Here is a 19502-nt window from a genome sequence, read left to right on the forward strand (position 1 = left end):
TGAAATTGGAACAGAAGTCAGTATATAATTAAACAAGCTAGTGAATCATTTCTTTTTAAAAGCTCTGTTTAGAAGTGTGAGATTGGGAGACAGGAAACAAAGCTTTTAATGTGACCCTACTATTGAATTAACAATCATGCGTAATCAACAATTATAGTATGTTTGCACTTGAAGCCTATCTTACTTAATAATAGGCCTGTGTGTTTGAATTTCCTACAAAGATTAATGGTGCTGACCATATGTTGAATGGACTCCATGAGCACAAACTAACAGAATACGTAACAACACTGCATCCCCCGCTGGGGTATAAACCTGTAAGTACATACTTAAAGGTGACAAGGTGTACCTGTCGTGTGTTAGCCCTGTATAGCAAACACTATATATTACTAGATGCCCACGGGCAACATGTGGAGCCCGCCAGCTGTCAAAACGACTAGGAGTTGCACATGACACCCTGTCTCATTGAGGCAAACATTTATGCCAAATAAAAAATTATTGCAAAAAGTTACAATACAAGTTATTTATAGTAACAACAAAGGGAAGTAAATCTTTAAAAATATCTAGGTCCACACAAAAATCCTTACCGGTAGAGATAGGTCAAAATACACCTCAAAATTGGATGTAAAATGCATATTGTACTACAGAAAAGTGGTCTTGATTTTTCCCTACGACCAGTAATAAAAACTTTACAATATAAGCTATTTATAGAAATAACAAAGGAAAATGATTCTAGGTTCTTGCACATGACACTCCGTCTCATGATGGTGGACAACTGTGCCAAGTTACATCAAAATCCCTCCATGCATGAAAAAAAATGCTCCGGACAATGTCATTCTTGTATCTGACCTTTGACCTCTAAGTTTGACCTTGACCTTAGACCTACTCTCCTGGTTCTTACGCATGACACTCCGTCACATGGTTGTGAACATTTCTGCCAAGTTACATCAAAATCCCTCCATGCATGAAGAAGAAAATGCTCCGGACAAAGCCATTATTGAATTTAATCTTTGACCTCCAAGTGTGATCTTGATCTTTGAGATAGGAACCTGCGGTTTGCGCATGACACTCTGTCTTACTGAGGTTAACACTCATGCCAAATATTAACAAGATTGCTACATGCATGTCAAAGTTATGATCCGGACGGACGGACGCACTGACGCACGCACGCACACACATACACCGAACAGCCATTTGGACACAACTATGTCTTCGCTTCCGCAAGCGGGCTCAACAAAAACTGTCGCTTAACGTAAGTCCGACAGATTATGGAGCTACGCCTTCCGCGAGGATGTTCATTTGGGTAAGTGCAGAAGCAAATATTACTTGTGAGGTGTGCTTCAATGTGTAGCGAATTGAAGCAATCTTCAGTATGCATTGATCATTTGCTCTGTTTTAACACATTTTTCCTGGTCATCAGCTAGGATATGTGTATACTCATTTCAAAAATGTCTTGAAGTCTGATTTCAAAATTGTTAGCAGTAATATTAGTTTGCTTGAATACACTAGAAAAAGTAGCAACCATATTGATCAACATATGAGTATTTTATAGGCATATATATTTTATATAATCTAAAATAAATGGTCTGTCGGAAGACATATTTGAACAGGTACTATTGTAAAATATGAAAACATCATATAGAAACAAACATTATTTAAAAATTAGCAGTTAAAAGCGTTAGTCCAAACCGCAAACATCCAAAGAGATTAAGTCATCCAAACCGGTGAACACTTGTTATCCAAATCGTTACATTCATGTTTCACAATACTATTCGTTTTGAGTCCTTTTGAAGCTTAGGTGCTGTGTACATATCACAGATTATGCATACTTATACTAGAGATTATCACATAGTACTTTTACATCAATTTAGTCCAAATTGTTTGATTTTATAGATAATAAAAATGAAATTTTGGAACATCAGACGCGAAAATGAACAATTTCCATGAGTTTATAAGATTTATTTATGCTAAATACGACTCCGATCGCCACGTCAGTGCGGCGGTTACTTCTTTGGACATTACCAGTGTTAATGAACAGAGTTTGGTAATGAAACATAGCAAGACGTATTAAATATCTGTAAGAACTTACATGACCTTCCGTTGTTTTTTTTTGCTTTGAGCGGCCATATTGGACAAATTCAAACACGAGGCTACCGTTATAGTTACCATACAGTGGTATGAGGACAACGTGTTGAAAAAAACTTGTGTAAGACAGCGTCGCCCTGTCCTCGGATTAATAAGGCTTTCTCTTTTACATGATAACGCCCCTGCACATACGTCAACACTTGTAACCTCGTTTCTGCAGGAAAGTTTCAGTGCTGCCGCATCCACCGTAATACCCCAGTCACACATACGGCGCGGATAGACAGAAACGTAGTAATCCGTATCGATCCGTACCTGAGCCGTACCTCAGAGTAGTAATTCGTACTAATCCGTACCAAAACGTGGTCAAAACGTATTCAAAACTTATTCCAAACTTGCAAGTTTCTCCAACTTTTGAACATGCACAAAAGTTGGAGCGAACCGTAGCTATTTGAGCGTGACTTCAGTCCAACTTGGCTGAAACTTATTCATCCGTAGTTAAACGTACTTAAACGTAGTTATCCGTGCTGTTACGTATCTCGCCGTAGCCGAACGTAGTAGCAGTATCCGAGGCTTCTCGTACTTAAGCATAGTTCAACGTAGTTTACCGCAGACCCGTCCGTGCGCTGGGCAAGTTGCAAGGCGCAGTAAAACGTAATTCAACGTAGTACCTCGTACCTATCCGTACTTATTTGCATCCTGTATTGTTTTGTTTGTTTCCTGTTTCTCGCCATTTTTCCCGTACTAAGACGTACTGCTCCGTAGTTATACACCCACAGACTAATCTTATCCGCACCGTACCTCAACGCACGGACATATCCGTATGTGTGACTGTAGTTTATTCACCAGATTTGGCACGTTGTGAGTTCTGGTTGTTCCCAGGACTAAAAAGGCACGTAAAAGGTCGTCGTTTTCGGACTCGAACGGATCCGCCATATTCCAGTATCTGAACAATGTGCTCAAATGTGATTATGCTGACGCTTTCAGGAAGTGGATTAAAAGGCTAAAATTGTGTATAACCATGAAGGGAGAGTATATTGCGGGAATGCAATAAAGATTTTGGTAATTATATTGTTTTTCTGTATTTTATAGATAGAGTTGCAAAATTAAATGAATTAAAATTAAATGACCCTCGCATACCTGATACAAGAAAACGTAGTTACTGCCGGATATTTCAAACAGCATTACTGCAAGAACTATTTTCTGACAAAGTTTATAAATTATTTGATATAAGAATACTTTAGTAAGGCATTGATAAGCTCATTAAAAGCAAACTTTAAGATAAATCAGAGTAAAACAAAAGAAAAAGATTTTCTTGTAAACTGTTCCAAACTTAAGAGGCATCTATTCTTTTCTCACAATTCAAATACAAATGTAGTAACAAAAGTATAGGATTTTAATAACGTCATGTTGTTTATCGAGTTAACAATTCTCTTAACATCCAGCCTATATTCAATATTGTTTATTCATCTTCGAGGCATTTTTTATTTCACTCCGTTAAACAGATAATAAAATATTGTCATAACTTAGCGCCAGACATTAAAAAGTGCTCCATTGTAGACTTTAGTCAATTGAGTCGCATGCAAATGAATTTATTGCTATTATTGTCAGCCTCAGGTTTGAGCTACAAGAGTGGTCTTAATAAATCATATCATCAAAGTAAATTAAAATTTTCATAAATGACTCCATCTGTATCAAATAGGCTGGAAAGAAATATCTTATTTGAACTCACTCGTAAATATAGTTTTGCGAAATAGAAAGTGTCGTTTTAAGTAAATATCAAGGTGGACGAACGGATTGACTGGTGAAGAGGGTTCTCTAGGAGTACTATGTGAGCTCATTATCCGCATAAATAAAACTAAATGCACGTTTAATAAATTGTTACCGCCATTTGATTATGAAACTAAATGCTAAATATACATACTGTTGATAAAATAGAAGATCTAGCCATTATATTTTGACATCTTAAATAAACTTAAATGATCAATAATCATCGCTGGAAATAATAGCAGGAATATCCGAAAAACAAAACCGCTTTGACAAAGGTATGTTTACAGTAATACGAAATATGTTAAATGTGTTTTCATTCTACCAAAAAGGACTAATTGAAAAAGAAAAATGCCAGAATTTGTGGGAAGTTCAAGTCGAACTATCAGTTTTGGTAAAATGGCGTATCTACACGAAAGAGCTTTTACAGTATATAGAAAAGTGTCATTCTAACGAGGGAAAGGGGCAAAGTTACGTCAAAATTCAAGACAATTATGGGTAAACAATTGCACCCGAGCCTAAAACCTTTCATAAAATATTTTTATTTATTTTATTTATCTGGTTATAAAGACAATGTTACTAAAGAATAGGCTTTACGCCTTAACACTGGCACATTTTTTTCTACGACAGGTAAAGCAAAACCCCGCTTAACTGTCAAAAATTCCTTCAAGACTTGTGCTTTCGGTTCAAAATTCTGCTATATATTTCGCCCACTTAATTCTTACAGCATATCACCATACGTCCGCTGACTATGTTTTATGACCCTTGGCCAAAAACGTTTTAAGATTCGTGCGACACAACTCTTTGTGCCCCATTTTGTGAATGAGTGAAATCTTAAACAAATAGCCAGGAGCACCATTTCATATGCTGAATAATGTTCATAATCCTGAGTCAAATAATTTTGGAAATACATAGGAAACAAAATTAGGCCCTTTTAGCATAGTTTTGGCTTAACCATAGGCAATGGCTCTGGCCTGGTTGTGTAAAATCCAAATTAAAATACCAAATGTACAACTTCACATGCTGACAATGCTGTGAGGTATGCTGATTTTGTGTCAAATACCTTTTAACAGATGCACAACACAAATTTGAACAGACGAAAACGGATATCATTTGCTAAAATGTACCTAACAACCACCAGAAAGTATACTCAGTGTGGATTTTTTTCTGTTGTCTTTGGTATAGATCAAATGTAATATCGTTTGCTATGACAGAATTTCGGACAAAAGCAAATCTTAAAAAGCAATAAGGCAATTCTGTAAACTAAAACGCTTTCGGCCTGTACAGTATATTTATTACATGCTTTGAAAGTTGTTGTTAAAACTTACTTAATTATGTTCCTAAATTCTTCTACTTAGGAATTCCATCCCATTTCTTGCAAAGCTCTTTCTAAAGTCACGCAATTCGCTTCCTTTCCCATTAGCTCTCTCCAGTCTTTTAAAAGCTCGTAAAGAAGTAATGTTATGCCTCCCCATCTTCCTAACACATCAGCTTCTATTTGACACATTCTCCTGTCTATTGATACTCCGGGTGGAATCAAATGTTGTCCATAAGCTAATAAAGTAGATGTATATTCTATTTGAAACATAGTATCACTGACATATTTTGGTTTGAGATAAAATGTCTTTGAAGTGAAGGGAGGCAAAAATTAAAATAATAATCTCGAAGACAGGTGTTTTTTGTTGTTGTTTTTTTCTTAACAAAAAAGACGGCCCTTTCCTTACATTTAATCTTGATTGTGGTCCGTAAATGTTAACATGCACAGAAAGAGGCAAACTGAATAAGTGACTGAGGTCCATAAATACCTTATGTACAAAAAGCAAAGGATAATTACTGAGCAAAAAATGCTTAACCCTCAAACCCGTAAAATACGGGCGACTGATTTTTCCTCTGTTGGTATGTCACAGACAGCGTATGGTTTTTATCAGAAATAACAGTAGATAAAGGAAGAAACTAAATTTAATACTGCATACAGATGTACAGACAAGATTTGGTGAGATGCTTATTGTATACATGGGAAAGAATGTGTTTTCTCTTTGCTGTCGAGAAAAAAATCAGGGATAACTAAGGATAGGTGTGGCTAGCTGCCCCCTTCCCCCTCCCACCTTCCCTAACATTGAGATACGCCCCTACCCAAATGAACGTTAGATAATCCAGACAAACTGTATCAAAATTGAAATTTTCAACAGAATATTATTCTGCTGTACGTTACAACAGTGAGCAAAAGTGTGGGATGTACAAAATGATAAAAATCTACCAGTAACACATACATAGACGAGGCGTTTTAGTTTTGATAACTTGTTCAGAATTACCAAAGTCTCAAAACAGACTAAAAATAATTGAAAGGCCGTACTCAAAGTAATTCTTAGTGTAAAATGTCTAAGAGAAATATAATCGGCTATTTTACCTTTAAAAAGACACCTAAGACTTTCAAATATCAAAAGTTTATTAGGTAAAAGCCTTAATTTAATTATGATGTAAGTGTATTTTATCCCTTACTCTGTTTGAAAATGATGAAAGAAAAACTCACAATAAAAACAGTTGAAGAACAGTTTCCATTCTTCAGGTGGCAAATTATTGGACAGAACACCAAATACTTTGTTCCAGTCGAGTCGAGAACTATCGAAATCCGTAAAAGATTATAAGGATCTTGTACTATTGCCTGTGTAATACAAGGCCTTCCAAAACCTTCCAAAAACCGGAAAACAGCCTTGAATGTAGAAACGAGCTCTAGCAAAGTTTTTATCCATATTGTGCCGGGGTTGCAAAAAAAACACATGCCTTACTTCGACAGACATGTTAGATCATTTTTCTTGCCTACCGCAATTATTATTGCAACAATTAGAAATATGTCGCTTTAATTTATAATGTAAGTCAAATTATGACCTCAATGCACACTTGTAACTTCTATCGCTTTAAATTATCTTTCAATGCTAGGTATGCAAGAAGTTACATACAGAGTAAAAACAATTCATATTAACTATCTTTTAATGAAGTTCTGAACATTTCAAACAAATATTGTTCAACAATGTAGAAATTAAATAAAGAAAATCTATAATATCCTGCGGTAGTATAGAACGCAACCTAGCAAACTCAAAACAGTCCCGGTTTCAATGAGTGTGTTCATCCCTTATGCACCGATTTAAGCGGAATTCTATTATAGTAAAATCGAATGGTCTATATGGTCCAAAACGGCCAGAACATATAACAACTTTGAGATGTTCAATCATTCTTCTCGAGTCATCATTAATTAGAAGAAAATACAGCCAGCCAATAAAATGATAAGGTTGTGTTCTTGATTTATTGATATACCACTGTTAGTAATATTGGTCCTCAAGATTAACCTTAAAACAGATAGTTGCGCTGACTAACACTAAATACAAGGAATATAACATATAATTTAAAACATTTATACAACACTTACATTGGCTACCAGGCATTATTCTTGGTGTTCCTGATAAATGACGCTTAGAAGTCATTTCATGTTATACAACGTGCAAAATAACGGTACTTACAGGGTTTTTAACAGTACTTGGTTCGAAATGAAGTTTGAAAGTCGTGATAACGGTAATCAAAGTATCAGTCGTCGATGCATAAATAACGCCTAATTCCAACCGAGAATAATTGAATTATACGTATGAGCATTAAAAATATCATTGTCGATTTCTTCTGTTTAAATTAGCCTTTCCAATCTTTATGGATTTGATACTAGTATGAGCAATTTCGTCAACATGTGATGACAAAATTTCCCATGTAAAACAGAAGTAAAATAAAAGTGTAAAAGAATTGCACTCACATAAACATTATGCAGGGCATAGCCTCGTTCTCGGGCACAACTGCGTTCGGGAACCTGCAACCTCCTGATCGTGAGTGCGTTCTTCTAATGCACGTTACAAGTAATATAAAAGTAAAAACACATGTTAGTGCTATCCTATGAATGCCTTCTTTCATCATTACCAAGTTTTGGAATAGCTATGGCTTAACGGCATACTCAAAGAAATGAAATTTAAAATTCAACACACCACTTAGCCGAGTTTAAATGTGTCTCGCGTTAGATTAATGTCACAAAGAATGATTACCCTCTTTCTGTTTTGTATCATATAGATCCAGTGACTGCTTTTTGTCACTTTGTTTCTCTCCTTCGTCTCCAGAAGTAAGCGGACGTACAATACTATGTGGTTTAACCAAACTTGCTTCATTGAATATAACCTCCTTATGTATTTCTATGGTGTTAGGTGGACTTAACAAATCGAGATGCGACCTCATTATTTCAAGATCAATTAAGTTAGAGTTCCGCTGCTCTGCAGTCAAGATTTTATAATTTGCTGGGCCATTTTTATTTGGATTACAGTGAAAAACATCCAATGCTAATACGTTTGCCTTAAATGATGTTTTAGAAGGAAACTTCTTGTTCTGTGTAAACGTATATTCGTTCAAACTTTCCATTTCATTCGTTGCATTTGAAGTGTGCCGTCCATCCCTAAGGTTGTTGTTCGATACTGTATTTTCCTGTCTGGAATAACAAAAATCTCTTTTTCCCTCGAGCGCGTACTCGTTTGTTTTGTCATAGTGTTCGTTGTATTTATATTCTATGAAGTTATCCAAGGTGAAGCTTTTGAGTGATTCTGTCCCTTGTTTGCAAGGTTTTTCAGTTGTAACCAAATTTAACGAAAGTTCTATTGTTTCCATATTTTGATTTAGCATGTTTTAATTTGAATGACTTTAAACAGGTTATTTGGAGAGCGAGACATTGTTTTAGCGGAGCATATACACGGTCTTTTAAAGATGGATGTTTCCATTTGTTTTAAACTTTATTTAAAATAACTCTGAGGGCAAGTTAGAGAATCTTTTTCATTTTTCAAAATACCTTGTTAAATGTTGAAATAATCGTCAAAAAGGGGTAACCAGATTTATTTATCAATGGGAAACATACGTCAACTGGCCGTACTCAGTTAAATAGTCAAAAAGGTACAACAACTATTTAATAGATATACATTTAGTTCTAAAAATTCAATTCGATGACAAAAAAGATAAATATATTATTAAGATGTACAGTTGACGCTGTTACATATTTAATGTAACAGTCACATTCATTCGAGTAATGCATGTACTTAACTTCATATATAAATTCATATATATATAAGGTATAAGAACGGTTTCTTTACAAACAAACATTCCATTTCTTGTAGTGGCTTGGCTTACTAATACATTCATTACAATTAGTAAATATTCTATCACTAGTGTACATAATGTAATTCTCCAGTCATTGCAATTTTTTTATATTTACTAAGATGTACATTTGAAATACATAAGCCCTTAAAAGTTAGTAACTGCATGCAAAATATATTTTTTTTATTACATTGGTAATCTAATGAAAACTCTTAATGTGCTTTTTTCAAGAATTGATAAAAATCAAATTTTGGCTGTTCATAAATTATTTCGTGGTGGGAGATTCCTTTCAACCTATCCAAAGGTTGAAGTCCGATTAATGTACATTATAGATGTATATGAAACCCTACGTGTTCCCTTACTTGGTAAGTGTTTAAGGAATTCAATCTGTGTTAAAGCCTTATTCTGTAGTTTTCGTATATATACACTGATTAGATATGAAAACGGAACAAACATATGCCTGGATATATTTTTACTACAATTAGCATCACCTTGAAATGTTCAACACAAACATATCTCGATACTCAATTCCCATTGTTTTAATTTTACGGTCTGTTGTGTTGATTAAATTTGAACACAATAGATATAGAGTATCGAGATGTGTATGTGTTGAACATAAGAAGGCGATGCTTTTTGTATAAAAATAAAATTCAGGCATATGTATGTTGCGTTTTCATATCTCGTCAGTATAAAGTAGTGAGAGTTATGAAATTTCTTGTTCTTTGATGGCTCAATTACCTCCATGAAATTTCACTGAATTGCAGCAATTTTCGATCAATTCGAGGAAATGATAAATATGTAGAAATCACTAAAATACGTTCATTCCTTTACAAAATCTTGGATAGTTTACTCCTTGCTCTGACCAGAGTTTAAATTGGAAGGAGTTTTGTAAGAGATATAATCGTAAGTTTTCAGTGTTTTCTTGTTCAATGTAAATCCCTTACTTGCTGGTCGTATCAATTAAAGGACATTCCTGAAAATGACATAACATGTTTTGTATCTTTGTTTGATGGGATCTTTGCGACATTTTATTGTTTTTTTTATACTTTTAGCATGTGTAATTGTTGAGTTCTGCTCAACCCGAGGCTAGAGGGCGTGGACGGTAGCATATATTTCCACTACCGTCCATGAACAAGCTCAATCATACCGAGCTGGCATTTTCGTTTTTTCTTTCGTGTTGAGCGACCTGTGGAGTTTCCACTTTTCCATTTTATCTTACTCATGTTTTTCAAATGCGATATTATAAAAGTATCTGCATTTCAGAATCAGGAGTATTCATTTTTGAAGAGAACAAACCTATCAGAACGGGACTGTTCACGTAACAAGCCCATGTAATTGTCTGGTATGTATCGACTGATTGATTGGGCACCGAGGAAGAGAAAACGAAGGTTTTTAGTGAAAGGTTTATTTACAGCCGACATTGATATCAGACGGACAAACCCTCAAAACATATATGGGCTAAATTGCAAGTATACTTCAAAACCTCAACAAAACAATAACAGAATCGGTTTGTGATTCGTTCAAATTTATTCTCACTGTACAGAAGGATATATTAAAAGTTCTTTTATATCCACCGAAATTGTAACTGTTAAGCTGGTCAATGAACGACACCTTAAAACCAAATATTTCCTTTACATGCCTATCTGATTGAGTATGAGTAATTTATGCAAGTCTTTTGTAAAAGTTAGTTTTTGACTCCTCTTAGTGTGACTAAAAACAAGTGCATACCTCCCACTATGTTGAATGACACATAGAATATATTCAAAATTATGCGGTAGAAAACATAGAAAACTTTCTAATATTAAAAAAAACGACTAACATGATATTACATTTGTTATCCTTTAAATTATTTTAAATATATCATAACAAGACCTAATTATAAGGGGTGGTCACTGTACGTAACTAGAAAGTTTCCAGTTTTCTGTCTGAAATATTTCAGAAAAGTGGAATTCACTGTTTATATATTCCAAGATGAATACGAAGCGAAGGTATATAATAAAAAGGTCAATAAATGGTTGGCAGTGCCTTCTAGCCATAATGGCACACCTAGTTTCATAATGGCCCTCGGGCAATTATGACCATAGGTGCGCCATTATGGCAAGAAGGCATAACCAAACCGCATATTAACCTCTTAATGTATTCTAAGCCTTTCATAAATGCTTGGAATCATTCTGAAATATTTTGGGAAAGAAATATAAAGAAAGCTGTTTAGAACTTTCATAAAGAAATTGATTGTACCTTCTAAACGATATTGAAACAATTTTTGATTATAATAACAAGTTGGTTATAATTTGAATTTTTAAACACTGAATATTTATAATACAATATACCCATTTTCTTCATGAATTATATGTAATTTCTAACTTGGTCTTTAGGACAAATATCAATCAAAAGAGGTAATATGTACACACAACCTAAATGGCAAGTCATTTAATTGCCATAATTCAACAGGTTACAAAGAGACTCTGAGCAATTACCAGGAGGATAATAAATAGATATGAAAAATACAAAATGCTTCCCAATTAAGTTTAAGGTAAATATTGAATAGTCTGTAACATACTGGAATATAATCATGATGTTGCATAACTGATCTGTTGAAATATACTGGAGTACTTTTAATCATAGCATATACATACTTAGACATGCTAACTCAAAAGGATACTAAATATTTTCTGATGAACATTTAAACAACCTTAATTAGATTTATTTCACCTACTGAAAGACAATTAATTGATGAAATATGCTGTGTATTCAGAAGCTTTTAATGCATATTTTCTTAATCATATCAAACAATGTCATGCAACACCCACACAAATTATATTAAATTCTTATATACAAAATCATTCTGAAATAGATTTGGAATACTATGAAAAAAATCTTAAGCTGTTAGAGAAATATTAACTGCAATCCATTTTACTTAAAATAAGTATCATTGATGATTAAAGAGAAAGCTTTTAATCATATAAATTTTTGATTAGATTTTAAAATAATCTACATCGTACATCCATGTACTTTATTTTTACATATTTTTTAAAGTAACGTAAATCATAACGTAAAGTATTTCAGCAATGTAATTTACACTATTTTTAATTAACATTGTAATTTTATAAACTTCATATCAATTAAACGAAATTCAATAATAGAGTAAGGAATAACTATGATCCTAACGTACTCGTGCACCAAAAATACTGTTGAAACTGAAGCATTTACCTTGAACGCTTAAACAAATGTTATGTCATAATATGAAATAAGGCAATGCCTCAATCGGGAATCGTTACAGTCCTTCAGCTTGCCCAAAAATATGCGTTTGTATTAATTTAAAGGTAGATTTTGGAATGAAAAAACAGTACTGCACATATTTGTACTGATGTGCAAGACGTTGCGGTTCGGACAAGTTATGTGGACGCTTATTACGCACAAGGAAATAGCGTATTCTTCCAAAAAATCCGAAGTCAGACGTTCTGTGCACGTGCCGGAAGACCACATTTTTTAATTCGATAGTATATCTCAGTTGGTATATATTGCATGTTAACGTAGAGGGATCGATCCCGATTTTCTTAATTTGAGCAGATTATTTAAAGCTCCGAAAAAAACACTTAGCTCACCCATTCTGAACCATTTTCTGGAAAATATGTTGCATGATGTTCAGCTTCATTAACAATGATTAATAACAATCTTTTAATAAATACTGAAATGAAACATTCGAGTGTACTTATTTTGAAATTTAGATTAGTAACGTAGTAGAGTAAATTACTTATATGAACATATTTAAACTCAGTATACACTATTGTGTACTTTGGTTGCTCATGATATACTAATAAAAATAATTTAACAGTAAGAATCAAGCAAATTTAGACAAGAATTATTCAATGTCATTGTTATTACATCAGGTAACGTATGCACAATAAGTACTGTTACATATAGACAGACTATCAGACGGAAATGAATGATATATCATTTTGTTAGGTTTTCAATGAGCATTTCTTTCTGAATTATTTTATTTTTTTAGTTTTGCGTACATAATGAATAGTTGACGCAAAATGATATCTGTTTAATATCCGAATTTTAGGGGTACACAATTTGTAATGTTATATTCTAGAAAAGGTATACGCAACTTGAATAAAAATGACACTAACATATCGCTGATAGCTCAGAACATCGAGATATGAGAAAATATTTACCACGAATGTTGCTTAAAATGATAAAATCAGTTCCCATAAGATAATGATGTTTTATAAGTTTTAATAGGTAACGTATTGAAACTGCTGTATTTCCGTAACGCCCCAACGTTCAGATCTTAGAAAACAGAAAATTGCTTAACAGACATCGGGCTTTCAAAAATTCATACTATAGAAAATTGCATATGGGGGAGGCTTTGTCATTCTGGCCCTTAGCCTAGTATATTTTGTATCAATTTATAACCACCATACCAAGATACCAAACCGATTACTAGTACTACAATGTACTGGACGATACTAATTGATTGGGACCAGTGGAGCTATGTACTCCATCTTTCTTAAATTTAATCGCATAACGAGAGTACAATGAATTTATGCTGTTACATAAAAGGGAGATAATTAAATTCAGACTATGATGAACTATTGTAGACTATGAGACAATTTTTGTGATATGATGAACGATTATTGATGAAAAGGATAACAAGAATATTGGATGAAACAACAAATGTTTATCTTCGATTTATCAACGTCAGTCACACTGTCTAGATCCTTCAATCTAGAAGGCAAAGCAATGGTTTCCTACTGGGTATTAACGTTATCATAACTTTCTCAAATGACAATAAAAGAAGAGTTTTATATAGATGGAAGACGTTTTGTATATCACTGTCTTGTGTATTAATCAGAAAATTGCAACAACGTCTAAGATTGCGTTTCATACAGAAACCATTTACTGTGATTATTTTTAAGATTTGTCAGAACAATGTTTACATAATATTCACATTATCAAGGCATTTGGCAGACAAACAATATTTCTGTATAACATTATGTGTGCGTCTTAAGGTAGTTCTGCACGTTTGGATCGAAATTTTTTCTATAATGTAGAATTTGATTAGCCTCTGATTTTTCAAAACTTCAGAATATACCTAGAAATTTCAGCAATTAAAACGATTGGGTCGTGTGTTTGTTTGTTTTTTGCAAGACTGATTTGAAAACTTTGGACCTCGCGAAATATTTCATAATGGGAGTCTATGGGAAAATCATAACTTTCATAACATTTTCGCGAATAGAAAGTTTTCTACAATGTAGACTTTGATGAAACTTCTCACAGTTGTAAATAAATACATGGCCTATAATTTGGTTAAATAAAATGTATAGGTCCTTGTGCTTATTTTTGAGATATTTGACCATGATTAAAGTAAACTGGACATTTCTAGCTAATTTTAAGACATTATTTTGAATTTTAACGTGACATATGTTTTAATATCATATTTTGGCTTTAGAAATGTAGCAACAGTGTCATTGTAATAAATTTACTCACAGGTTTCGATTAAGTCATCAAATTATTTTCATTTCCGTACGCCGAATCCAGGATTTATTCTACGTTTTCCGGATAAATGATGTTACGCCATTACTTCTGGTTTATCAAACGTGCAGAACTACCTTAACTCAGAATTTGCTTATGTTTCGTTATCAAATATCATCCGTTTCAGATCATCTGTGATTGTAAAAACGAGATATATCTGGACATTTTCCACGATTCCATCATACATAAACTATCTTGATCAGTACGTTTATATCAGGGTATGGGCGGCTGTATTCTTTGAATGTGGCTTTTCCAGTTGGACTTTTGTCTTTGATTTTTATTTTATTTCATAGCTAATGTGTTTGAATATATTCAAGATGGCGGCATTCTTTCATTCTTATCCATTCCTGTTTTGCTTTCATCACAGTATGACATATGTACCAATATATGTACTCTATTTTGGGAATAAATATGTTTAAACTAAGATGGCGGCAAAGACTTTTGCGGTATTTGAGCAATGATTGCACCAATTGCACAGATAGTAGACTCAACAGTTAGTAAGGTCAATACATGGATATTTTTTTTACACAGACACTATAGTAATTTCAGTATTCAAACAAAGAAAGCGTTGACAAGTGCATTAATACAGTGTCACTTAGACTACTCTTGTTCGGCGTGGTATGCTGGTCTCACTAAGTCTCTAAAAAGCCGATTACAAGTAACCCAGAACAAGGTTATCCAATTTATACATACAGACACTTCTGACAGTTTCCTATATGTATATAGGCAAACATTTTCCTACGGACAGAATTTCTTTAAGCTTTGTGTACTGACTGAGAATCAGCTGGACTGGAAATATGTATTAAAAATCATAGGTACCGGTGCTTGATATTGATTTATCTGCCCTTGAAAATAGCTTTTTCATTATTTTCCGACTTTCAAGGGCAGACAATTCATGACCAATGCTGGATACCTATGATTTGCTTCATATTATATTTCTGCTTTTGATTTGCTTCTTTGTCAGTAAACACAGTTTAAAAACGACGTTCTGTCCGTTAGAAAATTTTGCCCCATGTTGATATAGACACTGTGGCAAATGTCCTTGACTAGGAACATAACAAAATGATACCTCAAAGTCCTGGTCTTTCCCATAGACCGAATTTCTTTAAACTTTGTATACTGAATGCAAATGATGACTAAAACGGAAATATAAATTAAAATGCACAGTTTCCTTGCCTTAATCTTGAATTATCTGTGTCAAATGTGTCTTTAATATACCATCCAGGACTAGTATTACGTGTGATATGTTGGAAGTGGTCAAACTTTTAAGGGTCGAAGTTAAGGCTAAACAATTACGACTGATTCATGTTCATAATATTTTCCACGGCATTGCTGCACAATATCTTAATCAAAACTTTTGCAAAGTTTCATCAATTCACAACCATACCAGATTTAATAATTTAACTTTGTTGTTCCAAAAGTCAAAAGTTTTGGTGCTGATACATTTTTTATTTCAATGCAATTCAAGATTGGAATAATCTTCCCGAGTTTATTAAGGCGAAAACAAATGAGCATAGCTTTAAATAGGAAGTGAAGAAACATTTATTCAAGTGTGCACGTCTAAGAGAAACCACTGAATCAGATACTACTTTGTACTGAGACATTCCTGAAGATGAATATCTGTATTTTTTTGTATTAGTTTTAAATATTGAAATCATTACTGTTATAATATTCAGGACATAAGTTTTTAGATAACGTTATGTTTTTCACTTACACACGAATTTTTACCTACCTAGGGCCATCTTGGCCCTCTTGTTATATACTAGGACTTACCATTAATGTTTGTCTGTAAATCATCAGTGATTACGCCGGTTTTCAGACCACATATGCCTGTCAAAACGTGTTTCCCTCTTATAATATAAAAACGCTTTTATCATACGGTAGTCAGGAAAACTTTTGTCGGACGTTCCTGAGTTAGACGTAATATCAAAACAGAACAAAATTATAGTGAGAATAACGTACGTATTATTATTATTATACCAGATTTATATGTACGTGACGGGTTACAATACCTGATGCCATACTGCTGGTCACCCAGGACCTTCATGACGCATGATATGACCGCAAACAATATACTCGATGACCTTACAGCCTTTCGCAGCCTTACCACCCTCTGTAAATTAGCATGATGTGTACATGCCTCTTTCCAGTCGTCTCTGACTTTTCCTTGGTCGAGCGAGGGCTGAAAGATTAGAAACCATCACTGGAGACAGTGGGGATGCAATTTCTTTCAGAAAGTGAGAAGATACCTGGTCTGGCCCAGTGATTCTATTCACCTATTAACATCGTTCACATGAAAGTGTACAGGGTAGCTGTAGAAAGCAAGGACTGCTAGACGGATGACATATATGTGTAGTTCTTCTGAGTGAAAACAGATGAGACTGAAGGTTCAGTATCTCAGACATGGTGTCTGTATGAATTTTATGCCATCAGATTCTTGTTTCAGTGGTGCTACGGAGGATCTGTCATCTTGTCATTGGATCTAGGCTCACATACTAACCATGTTCCAAATATCTATTCATTCAGCGCTTTCCGACATTCAGTCTGGGTGTGCCGCTGAAAATGTAGGTAGCTCTCTAGTCAGCAACGGTCTCACTAAAGCGGGCCTTCTTGTATCATTTCTTTTCGCCATAACAAACAACGACAGTTACATCGCGGTTATCAAACTGTGTTTATAGAGTTTGCATTCTTCTGTTATGCTGAAGACCCAAATTATAATAAAATACTGCATTGATCCATAAGATCTTGAACATCAACATACTGCCTTGACTGTAACAACTGCAGTGAAAACTTTATTTAGAAGCATTTACTTTCTTCATGCTGGTCAACATGCTAAACTTTTAACATGTCATATAGTAGACCAAGTCATGACGTAATTATCACTCTAATCTAACTTTAGACTGATATTACATTCAACACAGCCACGTCCGAAAACCGGCGTAATCATTAGTGATAACAAACCGAACATAAATTGTAAGCTCAAAAATATATAAAGATAAAGGTAAATTTTATTTACCGTCGTTTTGTGAAAAAATGAACATAAGCTCTGTAGAGCTTTTGAGCGACCCTACTGAATAACAGTTAAAACCTACCATACCCCAGCAATTTGCTGGTACCCATTTACAGCTTGGTGGACTGAGGCAATCGTGATAAAGTGCCTACTGAATAACAGTTAAAACCAATTATACCCCAGCAATTTGCTGGTACCCATTTACACCTGGGTGGACTGAGGCAATCGTGATAAAGTGCCTTGCCCAAGGACACACCGCAATGGGAGTAGCCAGAAATCGAACCCGTGACCTTCACCTTCGTAGGAAAGCGTCTTAGACCTCTCGACCAATGCGTCCACAATAATTATATAAAACGAATAAAACCTTTTGATTTGTTTCAGGTAAAAATGTATCTTGTGAATAGATTAGAGTTATAGTTTATTCATAAAAATTGCAGGTCTGTTAAATATTAGTCAAACTTATGTCTTAATCGGAACTCTCATCATGGACGTAGTACTAAAAGTCTGGAATTCTAAATAAAGAATTCTAGACTTTTCACCCCCAAGACTTTTCCTCCCTTAGACTTTTCACCCCCAAGACTTTTCCTCTCAAGACTTTTCACCCCCAATTTTACAAACCCTAGACTTTTCACCCCCAATTTTTAATATAGTGAAGATGTTGTGAAATCTTTTGTTATTTAAAATTTAATTTATTTTTATTATTATTTTTATACGTTGTGAGGGCATTTATGAAGATAGCTGTTACTTTACTGATCATAATTCTTGAAATTATGGTACCCTGAATTTAGGGTAATACAGGCAACTTAATCAGTGGATCTTTTTAAACTTCCATTTGTTCTGTGACTTCTTAATGATTAAACGTTTTGCTATATTAATGTTATTTATTATATTACTATTTGAGAAAAAGTCATTAGTTTCATTGTAAGTCAATATTTTAAACTCTTCACAGGTGTTGATTAAATCAACACCTTTTGATTGACAGAAATAGACTTGAGTGTTAATTTTTTAAGCTCTTCACAGGTGTTGTGATTTAATCAACACATTTTGATTGACAGAAATAGACTTAAGTGTTAAAATATAAATGGATTAATTTGCTAACCTGTAGTATATTATTCTTTAATTAAACACGGTCGCATGTATAATCGGGATCCACCTATAAACCAGAATACACTTTCCATCACCTGAATACACCTGTATTTAATGGTTTTTTTAAGGGTTTTTGACAGAATTCAATCATATATAATATAGATAATTAACATACGAAAGAAAAATAAAATACGTTCGCGCAAAACAGTTTTAAACGAGATTGAAATTTGGTGAGACCTCGGGAAATTTCCATAACCGAAATGCAGTCGTATATTTTTTAAAATAAATGGTACACTTCGAATTTTGGCTCCAGTCAATATTTGTTATAAATAGAACTTCGTGATTTTGGATGTCTGTAAATTAAGGTGAGAGATAATGATTATTAATTCTTTAGAAAATTTATACAGCCAATACATGTAAAATTCTGATTCCATTTTGAATGGGAACCAATATTGGACAGGGAACCAGATTATGCTTGTTGATTGATACTCAGGAACATTTTCGCTATTTTGTGAAAAAACGAGCTGGATGGGCCCCCATTCCGTTTATATCCTGACGTTCAGTAAGGACTATTAAATTGAGAAATGCAATAAAATTGGGCATTGTTCTTGCAGCGGGATCATTGCAGGCTGTTCAAAAAGTGCAAAATTGATGATTTTGGCATGCTATTTTTCATGGATGGCGTAAATCTTTCGTTTTGATAACTTTCTTTATTCTTGTATGAGAATCCTGATCTTGCCATTAATTAAAAGCACAAAACATGCACGCAATTTATAAAATGGCCATCCTGATTCTGCTCATAAGGGAAGTGCAATATTGCGACTCGCTACATGTAAGACCGTCCGTGCCC

Source organism: Mercenaria mercenaria, chromosome 12 (assembly GCF_021730395.1).
Source record: "Mercenaria mercenaria strain notata chromosome 12, MADL_Memer_1, whole genome shotgun sequence".
In the NCBI taxonomy this organism is placed as follows: Eukaryota; Metazoa; Mollusca; class Bivalvia; order Venerida; family Veneridae; genus Mercenaria; species Mercenaria mercenaria.